Source organism: Lactuca saligna, chromosome 7 (genome assembly GCF_052625555.1).
Source record: "Lactuca saligna cultivar CGN05327 chromosome 7, ASM5262555v1, whole genome shotgun sequence".
Classification (NCBI taxonomy): domain Eukaryota; kingdom Viridiplantae; phylum Streptophyta; class Magnoliopsida; order Asterales; family Asteraceae; genus Lactuca; species Lactuca saligna.
In genome coordinates this window covers 122,742,064-122,756,690 of record NC_136423.1, presented here as the reverse complement: position 1 = coordinate 122,756,690, position 14,627 = coordinate 122,742,064, and positions in this window count along the sequence as shown.

The window sequence follows — 14,627 nt, the reverse complement described above, 5'->3', positions numbered from 1 at the left end:
ATAAACAAATTGCCAGTAGAAGAATCGGAATATATATTAGAATCTTCGAATGTGTTAACCTTATCAGAGTAATTTACGCAACGGTTAATTTTTTTTTTTGAAATGACAAACAATATATATATATATATATATATATATATATATATATATATATATATATATATATATACTAGCCGTTACCCGCGCACAGCAGCGGGGACAAATAGTTTCTTTCAACGATATTTTTTTAAAGAAAAATGTTATGTTCCAAAAGAAAGTTCATGCCGTGGGTGAGAGGAATGGCGGTAGTCGTGATAGTGGTTGGTTGAAGCCGGAAAGAGGCAGAGCGGCTGTGGTGGTGGTGGTTATACTGTCTTGGTTACTGGTTAGGGTTCTTCGAAAGAGTGTGCATATATTTCTTACTTTGAAGGGATTACGAAGATAAATATTATGAGATGGCTTGTTACCAATGTGAGAAAAAAGATCCTTTATAAGTTGTTGACATTGACCGCTTCAAATGGCTGAAGTGTTGAGATTGACGGGTTCAATTTGCAAATTAATTTTTCTATTAATTTGATACGAGATTTTTAGGGAATAAAGGATAAGGTTAAAGTTTTAATATTATTATATTATAAATGGGTTGTACTTCAAGCTTAATAGTTTGGACGTCTTAAAAAATAATATTATTATATTCAATCTATTTATAGAAATAGTTAGATTTCTTTTATAAGTAGTAAAGATATATATATATATATATATATATATATATATATATATATATATATATATATATATACTAGGTTAAAACCCGTGGAACCCACGGGTGCTATTTTTGAATTGAATTTAAAAATTAATTATTTAATAAAATATTATATCAATAATTCTGATAACTTATAAATTGTAATATTGAATATTTAAATAATTTTTTTTATTGGTAATTATTTAATTACTAACTAAATGGGAAGTATTTAATTAGGAATGAAGATTTTTTAAAACTATTTTTTTTTATTCATCATTCTAATTGGACACATGCAGATGATACAATACCAATGTGTGTAATGAAATTAACATAAAATACAACAATACGTAATTATAAAAAAATACAGTAATATGATGGATTAAGTGTGATTTCCTAAAATTGAATAAAACGACGTTACAAAAAAGTTGGCTACAAATTTCGAAAAACTTCCTTATAAACAACATTGGAAGTTTTATTTGTGAGTTTGCCATCTTTATCTAAAATTAATAATTTTAATCCCTCTCTACTCTGAACTCTAGATAAGGCAACATACAATTGTCCATGTGAAAAAACTGGATCTTTCAGAAACAGACCAACCTTTGACAACGATTACGATTATATGATTTTATTGTTGTTGGATCTTTATTAGATATAATTTTCTTCCTGATTTTTTGGAATTTAAAAGATTACAACTAAAAATTAGTTTAATATTCAAATTTCATCTAAAAAAGGAGTATAGAATATTAGGAAATAGTTGGTTGAATATAGGTTATTTACAGAAGATAAGTAAATATGCTGCAACCATTACAAAAATATATGAATTAATTTTAGAGAATCAAAGATATAAAATTTGTTTACAATTGGTTATTGATTATTTATTAAAAATAACATATTTATCGTGACAAAAATAATAGTTATTCTAAATAATAGACATAAATGTTCCATGTTTAAAATAATCAACATAAAGATGCGAAGGTGATTATGGTTAATATTCATTATTGGAGTCAAATGCAGTTCACGTGTAAAAGCAAAAATGTTCGCATTTGGTAATACAAATCAAAATTGGGTTTCGCATATGAGGTTGTATGGATTGGGGTTAAAGATGCGAAGGTAATTATGGTTAATATTCATTTCGTATTTGGTGAGACAAACAACTCAAATGCGAATGAACTAAAAAAAAAATGACTGGAACATGCGAAGAAAGAGGGTGAATGAAGAATGTGAATTTTACAGTAGAATGCGAATTGGGGAAGAAAGCTAAGAATTTCGCATTTTTATTATACAAATTGATTGATTGATTGATTTGTCTTAATTGTTAATTGCGATATATGAAATACTTATCAAGTTAGGGGCAATATGGTCATTTTGAAGTAAAAGAAGCCTTGGTTATTAAATGAATCATACGAAGGATCTGTTATTTGATTTTCGAATTGGGGCGAATAATCGAACCATTTGGAGTTGCGAATTTGATTTTGAAAAGCCAATCAGTTGGGTTCGCATATGAAAACAGATAAGTTTTGATTTTGGATTAGCAATTGGATTAATTGGGTTATTGATTGAGGGACGATTCGTGAAGAAAAATGCGAAGTCAAGAAGGATTGTGAAATGTGATTTGTTCAATATTGGAGTCAAATGCAGTTCATGTGTAAAAGCAAAAATGTTCGCATTTGGTAATACAAATCAAAATTGGGTTTCGCATATGAGGTTGTATGGATTGGGGTTAAAGATGCGAAGGTGATTATGGTTAATATTCATTTCGTATTTGGTGAGACAAACAACTCAAATGCCAATGAACTAAAAAAAAAATGACTGGAACATGCGAAGAAAGAGGGTGAATGAAGAATGTGAATTTTACAGTAGAATGCGAATTGGGGAAGAAAGCTAAGAATTTCGCATTTTTATTATACAAATTGATTGATTGATTGATTTGTCTTAATTGTTAATTGCGATATATGAAATACTTATCAAGTTAGGGGCAATATGGTCATTTTGAAGTAAAAGAAGCCTTGGTTATTAAATGAATCATACGAAGGATCTGTTATTTGATTTTCGAATTGGGGCGAATAATCGAACCATTTGGAGTTGCGAATTTGATTTTGAAAAGCCAATCAGTTGGGTTCGCATATGAAAACAGATAAGTTTTGATTTTGGATTAGCAATTGGATTAATTGGGTTATTGATTGAGGGACGATTCGTGAAGAAAAATGCGAAGTCAAGAAGGATTGTGAAATGTGATTTGTTCAATATTGGAGTCAAATGCAGTTCATGTGTAAAAGCAAAAATGTTCGCATTTGGTAATACAAATCAAAATTGGGTTTCGCATATGAGGTTGTATGGATTGGGGTTAAAGATGCGAAGGTGATTATGGTTAATATTCATTTCGTATTTGGTGAGACAAACAACTCAAATGCCAATGAACTAAAAAAAAAAATGACTGGAACATGCGAAGAAAGAGGGTGAATGAAGAATGTGAATTTTACAGTAGAATGCGAATTGGGGAAGAAAGCTAAGAATTTCGCATTTTTATTATACAAATTGATTGATTGATTGATTTGTCTTAATTGTTAATTGCGATATATGAAATACTTATCAAGTTAGGGGCAATATGGTCATTTTGAAGTAAAAGAAGCCTTGGTTATTAAACAAATCATACGAAGGATCTGTTATTTGATTTTGGAATTGGGGCGAATAATCGAACGATTTGGAGTTGCGAATTTGATTTTGAAAAGCCAATCAGTTGGGTTCGCATATGAAAACAGATAAGTTTTGATTTTGGATTAGCAATTGGATTAATTGGGTTATTGATTGAGGGACGATTCGTGAAGAAAAATGCGAAGTCAAGAAGGACTGTGAAATGTGATTTGTTCAATATTGGAGTCAAATGCAGTTCACGTGTAAAAGCAAAAATGTTCGCATTTGGTAATACAAATCAAAATTGGGTTTCGCATATGAGGTTGTATGGATTGGGGTTAAAGATGCGAAGGTGATTATGGTTAATATTCATTTCGTATTTGGTGGGACAAACAACTCAAATGCGAATGAACTAAAAAAAAAATGACTGGAACATGCGAAGAAAGAGGGTGAATGAAGAATGTGAATTTTACAGTAGAATGCGAATTGGGGAAGAAAGCTAAGAATTTCGCATTTTTATTATACAAATTGATTGATTGATTGATTTGTCTTAATTGTTAATTGCGATATATGAAATACTTATCAAGTTAGGGGCAATATATTTTATTTGAGTTATAACCAAAATCAACTAACTTGTCCAATTTAAAACAATAAAAGTATCCAAAAATATTCAAAACCAATATTATTTGACATCCTAAATACCCCAAAATAAAAATCATACCAAGCAATTAAAATATCTTTATAACCAAAACAAATGATCAAAATATATTAAATGTGTCTTATAACCGATAGAAACTCACTTTTCAATTTTTGGAATCAAGAGTGGAGTTTCCTCTGCGGTTGACTTTCTTTTAGCCTTAGTTGAACTTAAATCATATCCAGAATCAACATCATAAATTTCTTGGAGGTTGCGCTTCAAATCACCTGATATTTTGCAAGGACTTGTTGCGGTTGACTTATCAACTGTTGAGGGTGTAAAACATTCGTCTGTTTGTGAGATCACATCCTAATTTAAAAAAAAAAATGTTTGATTCCTAAAAAAAATAACTAATATAATTAAAAGTTTATAAAATAAAATGAAAAACCTTTTGAACAGGCTGTACAACATCATCGGATTCCAAAGCAACTTGATTTAAGGAGACAGATTGATTACTCTAAAAAATAAAATGGAAATATGTTAATCGTTATGTACTTCAACATTAAAGAATTGTAAATTTTCAACAATAAAAAATTACATACCATAAGTTCTATTTTACTTTCCAATTCACAAACAATGGACATATCTTCTGTAACTCTGAGAACTGTGTAGATGTTATTATAGTTGTTGACATTGTATTATGTAATATCTACAACAAAACCAAACTTGCGGTTTTTCAACACATTAAGTTGCATTGGAAATAGGGCACCACTGTCTCCGGCCTGTAAGATATATTTTAATAAATTAAAAAAATTAAGTAAATGTCTTCTGATTTTAAAGGTATGAATAATATACCGCATCATGTATCTTTTTCAATTCGTAGGCACTTATATTTAACAACCTCCTTGCTTCCCTATCAAAAAGAGTCAATCCAATGGTTCCAGTACAATCTTGTACGTTAATTGGAATTATATACCTAAAACAAAAAATAATTATGTCATTGTTAGTGTTGTTTTAAGATTGACAAAATTAATAGAAATAAATATGTCTATACTTTATAACTGACTGAAATTCAGATTTTTTGCATTGTGCATTTGTACACTCGACAACCATAGTTTCTGAAATTCCCTCAGGGTTGGTATACGAATGATTGGTTTTAGGAACAGGGATAATTTTTTTTCCACATTTTTTGCATGCTTCATAATACCATGGTAGATTCTGCCTTATATTAACAATGGAAGCAACTAATAAAAACTTCATTTCCTGTATCATATAAAATGTAAAAATTATTAAAATAAATTATGCAAAAATAAAATGTAAAACATATAAAATAATGCAATATACCTTAATTGGTTCGGTGATCTCACAGATTGTTTTTAATGGAAAATTTCCCTTAAAGTCATCTGTATATGAAGAAGAGTAGCTTTGAAGTGTAGTTATGCTTTTTTCAGTTATACCGAAATTGTCATGACATTTCAACCTGTAATGTTTAATTTAGATTCATGAATATTAGGTTTTGTGTTTTTTTTAAGTTAAAATACATTATAAAAAAATAAAAAACAATTGGAAACTAACTTATTTTTAAACTCATTTATTTCATAAATGTCAGAATTTATGAACAATTTCGTTACTTCAAAATGACTTTTAGCTTCACCAAGACCTGTAAAAAATGTATATCCAATTATTAAAATTTATATAAAAACAGTAATTATAAACATCTATATATAAAGACTGAATACAAACCATTCCAAATGTTTAGCTTCAAAAACTGCATCACGATAACAACAAAATTAACAGTCGGGTTATTTTTTAGGTATTCTGAAATTTGATATGCTTGACTTCCAAAAATAGTAACCTTCAGATGTACAGAACTAAATAAATCATAAAATAGTATATTAATATTAATTTGTGATTAATTAAAGATAATAAATAATAAATAAATAATACAATGTAATCTCACTCTAGGTTGCTAAGAGTGACTTTTATATAATGCTTGGATGGTACTGGATTTGAAGTTTCAAGAGGCCTAAATGACACGATATGTCCAATAACATCTACACAACAGATACCACAAAAAAATAAAAGTTTAGGATTAAATTCGTAATATTTAAATAATAAAATGTATAACCAAAAAAACAAATGATAAAAAATGATTTTATTAATATTTTATGACTAACCAAAGAATGTGTCTTTTGGGCATGTTTGTTCTTTGATAGAATTAAAGTCAACAAACATAAATCCATTGACCGGACCCGAGAAATCATCACATTTTTTTAGGATGCTTTTCCAATCCAAAGTTAAGGTCTGTTTATGACCTGTATAACTAAAACCATTAGTAACAGCAGCCATATCTTTACTATCTTATAAAACAAATCCCACTATTTCTAAAAATAGATTGAATAAAATAATAATATTTTTTTAAGACGTCCAAATCATTAAGCTAATTGTACAACTAATCACTAATAAAATAATATTAAAATTTAAACAAACTCCTATAAATCTTCTCTCCCAAGGTTTTGATCAGATCTTTTTTCATCCAAATAAATACTCAAGACCCTATAATTTGATCATTTCATCCAAATAAATACTCAACACCCTATTTGTCATCCGCCGCTTTGCGCGGGTAAACGGCTAGTTGGGTTTTATAACTATATAACTTTCATCTTCCTTTAAAAGATGACGAAATCTGGAGAAATTCTGATTGAAGACACGAGCTTGGTATTGTGTACCCTGTTTAAAAAAAAAAATTAAAAATTATTATGTTCATGAAACATGTCTAATATTGAATGATGAATAAAAAATATATCAAATACAACAAACCTCCTCATCCATGATGATCATTTCAATGGAACAAACTTTATTATTTCTGACAAGCACCCGAACCTTGATATGCGATTTTTCATCTATCTGGTCAATGTTATTTAGGTAAACCTTATTTCCTATTTCCATTTTCTGCAATAAATTTAATCATTATAGAATTGTAAGGAAAATTAGCAACCTTTTAAATTAACAGCAAATCAAAGTAAATGAAACAGCAAAACAAAAAAAAACATATTGTAATAGTTAAAGCTTTGAGGTTGTATGGATTGGTGTTAAAGATGTTCGCATATTGGAGTCAAATGCAGTTCACGTGTAAAAGCAAAAATGTTCGCATTTGGTAATACAAATCAAAATTGGGTTTCGCATATGAGGTTGTATGGATTGGGGCTAAAGATGCGAAGGTGATTATGGTTAATATTCATTTCGTATTTGGTGAGACAAACAACTCAAATGCGAATGAACTAAAAAAAAAAATTACTGGAACATGCGAAGAAAGAGGGTGAATGAAGAATGTGAATTTTACAGTAGAATGCGAATTGGGGAAGAAAGCTAAGAATTTCGCATTTTTATTATACAAATTGATTGATTGATTGATTTGTCTTAATTGTTAATTGCGATATATGAAATACTTATCAAGTTAGGGGCAATATGGTCATTTTGAAGTAAAAGAAGCCTTGGTTATTAAATGAATCATACGAAGGATCTGTTATTTGATTTTGGAATTGGGGCGAATAATCGAACGATTTGGAGTTTCGAATTTGATTTTGAAAAGCCAATCAGTTGGGTTCGCATATGAAAACAGATAAGTTTTGATTTTATAGAATAAATTTAATGACCATATTGCCAATCAGTTGGGTTCGCATATGAATTCCATTTTCTGCAATAAATTTAATCATTATAGAATTGTAAGGAAAATTAGCAACCTTTTAAATTAACAGCAAATCAAAGTAAATGAAACAGCAAAACAAAAAAAACATATTGTAATAGTTAAAGCTTTGAAGAACAGTTTTTTTTAAAGAAAATAAAGTTCTCATTTTTATTACTAATTTCGTATTTTGTAATCATTTTTATTAACATTTACGTCTTTTAAACTGAAAAGGTAGAAGAAGAACATGATTAAGAAGAATTAGCAAAAGGAAGAAGAAGAACATCACTAATAAAATGAAAAATGATAGAAACTGGTAAATAAGACAATTAAGAGGTTAGAAATATTAGTAATGCTGATATTTTAATACACTAACCTGATATTATAATTTTTGAAGCGTTGCAGAATCAAGAAGAATGAAGAAGAATACGTTTGCAAATATTACTATGGAGCAGAATTCGTCTGGAGCAGAATGGTAAAAAGAAAATAACCGTATGAATGCTATTTACGTTTGAATAAATAAGAATAAGAATTAAGAAGATTACGTTTGAAAAAGAATAATATTGCAGATTTTTAGGGATTTAATTTGCAATCAAAATAAACAAACTTTCAAAATTAATGCGTGTTTTTCGAATCTGAAGATTGATTAACATATTTGTTTGCAGATTTATCCGGAATTATTGAATTTGGATTGTATGGCATTTACGTAAATATAGATGAATAAAATGAGCGGGAAAACTCTATTTTGGAGGTCTTATAGATTGACACGTGGCAGAGTTCTACTTATTTATTAGAATTAGGATATATATATATATATATATATATATATATATATATATATATATATATATATATATATCTTTACTATCTTATAAAAGAAATCCTACTATTTCTAAAAATAGATTGAATATAATAATATTATTTTTTTAAGATATCCAAATTGTTAAGCTTTATGTACAACTTACCATCAATATAATAATATTATAAGTTAAGTCATTCAAATGATTAAGCATATAATACAACTACTCACTGCATAAGTTTCCTTATTTCACTAAAGCTTTTGACCTAGCCCTAGATGAGTCGTATTGAATCCTCTAGAATCCAAATATCTCGGCAAAAATCGTACTGAACCCAAAATTCCCAAATATTTAGCCCCCATCTCCTTATCGATCCAAATTTGCACCTATATGTGAAACCTTCTTCTGCATAACCAGGGTGTCTACGTCGACACTTCCTCACCGACCTCACACTTGAGTTAATTGCTGGTAAGCTGCCTGCCTACTTCAACCTTCCTTCATACATACCTCATCGTGACGCTTTGCCGAGTCACCCTCTATTAACAGCTCTGGTCGCCACCTCCTGCTGTGTTTTTAAAGGTAATCTTTTTATATTGATTTCATTATATACAGACTTTCTCCTTCTTCTCTTTCTCTTCGATTTTTTTGCTACCTCTCTCGAGACTACTTTGGGCGAGTGATTTCGTCCTCAAATCGAAGCTATATGATTAGGGATTTTCTGTTTTGTTGTTTTCGTTAGCTAGATTATGGGTCAATCTTTACACAAAGTTCGATCTGTTCTCTCTCTCTCTCTGCGAAGTTACTTATTAATTTCTTTGTTTTTTTTTGATGGTTTAGATTGCTATTATATCCGAAGAAGGCATTCTCCACTACTAGATTATGCTATTGACTGTTTCAAAGATATGGGAAGAAACAACTAAAAACTTTAGGTTGACATATGCTGAGAAGATTTGAAGGTATTTGTTTTTTTTTGTTCGATCACCCGTGCGTCTTGAACCCTAATTTTTCGTGAATCTTAATTTTCAGGTGAAGCATCCCTTGCTTTGTTTGAAGTGCTTCCTCCACCTCGGGATTGATCTGGGTTTGTAATCGATTACTTAGAGTTGGAGATAATGCTTTCAATTTTGGACGTACATAACCAAGCCCATCAGTGAGTGTCCTAAACAACACGTTTTCTTCCGTTCCCTGTTAAAATACTGCACCTCACATGGTTTTTTTCTAATTTTTTTTTTATTAGGAATGGATTTTGTTGTTATTTCCATGAAGAAGGATAAACGAGAATTTGAGCCCTTTACAGAAATAGATTCCCAATTCAAATAAGGTTACGAACATATGATTTGTTTTGTGAACTTACTTCTAACACATCATTAATTTTAGTCATATTCAGATGTGGACACATCATGCTTTCTTCAAAGCCAATATATGCTATGGGGAGATGATTTCTTTCTATCTTACCTATCAATCTCAGTTGGTTTATTATACTTCATCTATTCTTGGTGCAAATCAGTGGGAGTAAAGGTAAGTTTATACCTCTTTCCTTACTTTTCAATTGCTTTCATCGTTATTTTTTAATTATTATTTAATGAACGTGATATTGCTTTCATGGTGCAAAAACCCAACCACTACCCCTCTCATTTGTATACTCTCACAACCACTGCGAACTCAAACATATATCAAGAACCGATTTCATATTTTATATTTTAATTTGGTATTTCTTGGAAACTGGAGGGAAATAATTTCTTCACCAATTTGTTCGATTTTGAAGAAGAAGTCGATTTGCAGGTATCTCTTTCTGAAGAAGAAGTTGATTTAATTTGCAGGTCCATCTCTCTTAAAGTTACCACACAAACCCCCTGATATACATGTGTGTGTGTTTTGATATTACAGGTCTATTGGTTGGCCCCTGTACTCCTCTACCATGGAAAATCATCACAAAAATGATTTATCTGTTTGTCACAAAGGTAAAACAAACAACTGTTATTATTGATTAACTCTCTTAAATTTCTAAATTTTATAGATATTTGTCCATCATAGGATTATGTGTTTGTGATGATTATCTGATATGCAAGGGTGAATGAAATTAGCCAGTGGAACTCATTCAATAAGTCCTTCACGTTTCTTCACGTTTAAACAACCTAGGTATGAGATATACTCTGCACTTTTCAGATGCCTAAACTATAATTAAATTTGAATTTGTATATATGTGTGTTTATAAGAAAGATAAATTTGAATTAAATTTTTTGGTATGAAAAAATAAATTCTTATATACGAAAAAAAGTACATTTGCAGTCACTATTATGCTTTAGTAAGAAAAAAAAATCTTAAATAAGAAAAAAAATACACTCATTTTTATGCTTTGGCAAACAAGTATTTATAATTTATTTACAATAAGAATATATTTTCAAGCTTGAGTTGATCATGTTGTTCTATATCTTTTACAGGTAAATGTCAAGTGTATTTTAGCCTCATTTGACTCAATTATTTTATAATTTATGCAGGTTACTCTAGATGAAGTGCAATTTTGTGTTGCCAACAAACTGTAACTTAAGAACAAAACAAGTTGAAACGCTTTTTTTTCTCTAAAGTAGTAATCCCATGGTTGCATTGTTGTTCGTTAATAATTAACATTTGGTAATATTTAATTTGTAGGTGACAACTTGAATTGAAAGTCACCTTGATTTATGCTTTCAGAAAAAAAAAAGTTGAAAAGGGAATTATTGTGTTTTTAATGCTATAACATCTTAAAACTTAAACCATGGGTGGAAACATCCAGAAAAAAAAATCGACTCTTTGATGAAAATGGGAATCATAAACAAATATTGAGACTAACAGAACTCTCAGATTGCTCAACTCTCCAGGTTCTTTTTCTCATTTTTACTAATCTTAAATCTAACCCTGAACGTTGAGTTTTCAAATCACCAAGATTAAAGAAAACTATTAAGATTTGATTTTAATCTATTCTTTTCTCTCTCAATGGATTGTTTGAAGTTATCCTCTAGAAAGACCAATTTGATTTTAAAAATATAATGGTTTAATATGAAAAATGCTTAAATGTTAAAAGAACATTGGATTTTATTTTCTTTGTAAAGCATCCAAACTCTGTTTCTGTTCGTTTTGTCACATTTACATCATTGTTTGGTTAATGGTTCAAACAGAGGTTTAATCTACATTGAGGGAATATAGTTTATGATTCTAACTTGGACAACATACAAAAGCCTTGATGGTGGTTAATACTTTTCTTAAATCTCAGTAATTTCCAAGTCAAGCGTTATAAATCCGAAAAATTTGCACAAAAGTGGAAAACCTATTTGTTTGTTTGTTTGTTTGTTTTTTTTTTGCATATATTTGTTGTAATTTAGTCTTTTATATTTAACTTTTAAGTCTCTTTTTAGTTTCTTATGTGCTAATTTATTCTTAACCTATGTACATTCTAATTTTTTTAACTCTTCTTATTCAACAGGTCTTGAGGGTATCTTGGAAGGTTTTGTAGTCATATAATGATAATTGATCACATGCTAGGTAGGGACAAAAAACTCTTTACTCTAACATTGTTTTTATTTTCTCAATGTTATCCTATTTTTTGTTCCTATTTTATTTTCTTAACCTATGTACATTCTTTTTTTTTTTTTTTAACTCTTCTTATTCAACAGGTCTTGAGGCAGTCCACCTTGCTACAAAAAGGGTTTAACCATTGGGCTTCACATAGAGTCAATGCACTCATTTTTTTTTTGTCAAATCTAGCATCATGTAATTATGTATGAGTCTCACTATGATCACTGCCATTACTTTTTCTTCTAGGAAGTTTTATCTTTTATGCATAAGTTTTATGATTTGAAAGCAAAAAATCGAAATGTAATGTACTTTAGAGAATTTTATTTTCATAGCAATATACTTTTGTTTTTTTGTCAAATATAGGAACCTACTTCCATTTTATGTTTTTCCAATAGCAATGTACTCATTTTTTTGTCAAATATAACATCATGCTTTCATTTTCTATTTTGTCAAATATAGAAAAATGAAAGTAGAGTGCTACAAATGGGCATATAATCCAAAGTACATTGCTAATTTTCTTATGTTTGGTGTGCATGTGTGTCTATATGCTGCGTAATGTGTGTGTGCGCTATTATGGATACATAATTGTAAGCATGTTGCTATATATCTAGAAGGAAAAATAACCATAAGGGTAAATAAATAAATATCCTACCAAACTTATTCGCCTATAAAATGTTTCCAATTTTCTGTTGCTCATTGCATCCGATTCATTAAGAGACTCATATACAATAAAAGGGTAGTAGCTCATGGAGACTCCATTGATGAAAAAAAATACCAAAAGACAAATCTACCCCATCTCCAGCATATGGCACACAACTTGCAAATGGAAAATGGTTGGGTTGATATAACATTTCTGGTTTTCGTCCGCACATAAGTACTCTCGATAGTTGTCTCACATATGATACTACAAACATATGTAAAGCCGATAACTACCACCTAGGATGAAAAGAAAACCAAGGGTTGTAGAAGTGTATATGGATCTAATTGAAAAATACAATGTCGATATGGTTTTGTAATTTTTAATGACTAAAAAAAATCATAAAAAATAACTTGTGGCAAAAACGCACAAAAATGTAATAATTTTCACTGATGAAAAGTGTCAAATTCACCAAACATTTGTGGCAAAAACCTAATGGAAAAAACGGCAAAACGTAAAAGTTTTTATAGCAATGACGAAAAGTGCCAATGTCGCTATAGATGTAAAAGTTTTACTATTCATAAGGCATGGCTAACTTTAATATATAAGTATCAAAACACAAAAATGTAAAAGTTTTCACTTCAATGATAAAGTCAAATTCACTAAACATTTGTGGCAAAAACCTAAAGTCACAAAATTTACTATTCATAAGGCATGGCTAGGGACAAGTTGGGTTAACCTACTTGGCTAACAAGGTGTCTAACAAGGAGTTACTAACAAAGAGATCTTGACTAACAAGGTGTCTAACAAGGTGTCATATACTAACCCACCGTTCTAAAAAAAAGTTAGGGGGATTGAATGTCGGGTTCTAATTCATAATAAATATTGATGATAAATAGATAATATAGATGTTGAAATATAACTATTTGTCGCCCATCGAAAAATAAAATGGTTGTGCCGGAAAAACAAGAACCAAAATCGAAAGATAACTAATCCTCTCATCTCTCTCCCCACCTGTCTAATACTTAGGTTCCCTAATGTTTGGTTTTTAATTTATGTTTTGGAGTGAATTTGATGGTTTGATTTCCGAATGAAATTAAATAATCGATGACATGTTTCTTAAAAAGAAAATATTCGTTGAAAGGAAACTATTAACCTAAAATGGTGTGCCAAAAAAAATCGTTGCCTGAAAATATTACGCAAAAAAAAAAATTGTTGTCGAATGAAACTAATTGCCAAAAGAAATTATTTGTTACCGCCGCATTGCGCGGGTATACAGCTAGTATATATATATATATATATATATATATATAAGCTTAGGTAAAGTGAATATACCTAACAACCTTATATAAGCTTAGGTACCTAACCTCATCAAAGTACATTATTTTACATTAAATTTTCATTGCAATCATCTAAGGTTCTTAAACTTCATCCCTAAACTTGATTTACTTCAAAAAAATTCGGAAATTCATCATTATATTTCTCCTACATCCTTTCATTTGTAGCGCTATGATATGAAGCCCATCAGGTGGTATTCGATAGAAAGACGTGATGTAAACGAAAGATATTGGTGAAAGTCCAAAGATTTTGGAAGTAATCACGTTATGGGGTTGAAATTTAAGAACCATAGACAATTACATTGTAAATATGATACAAATCGATGTAGTATTATGAAGTTAGGTACCTAAGTTTATATAAGGTTGTTAGATATATTCACTTTACCCATATATATATATATATATATATATATATATATATAGATATATATATATATATATATATATATATATATATATATATATATATATATATATATATATATATATATGGGAAAAGTGAGTATACCCTTAAGGGTATATAAGTTTAGGTACCCTAACCCACCATAATACGCCGTTTTCTTTAATATAATCATCATAATTTCTTAAACTTCAATCCATAACTTGATTTACTTTCAATATTCTCAAATTTTC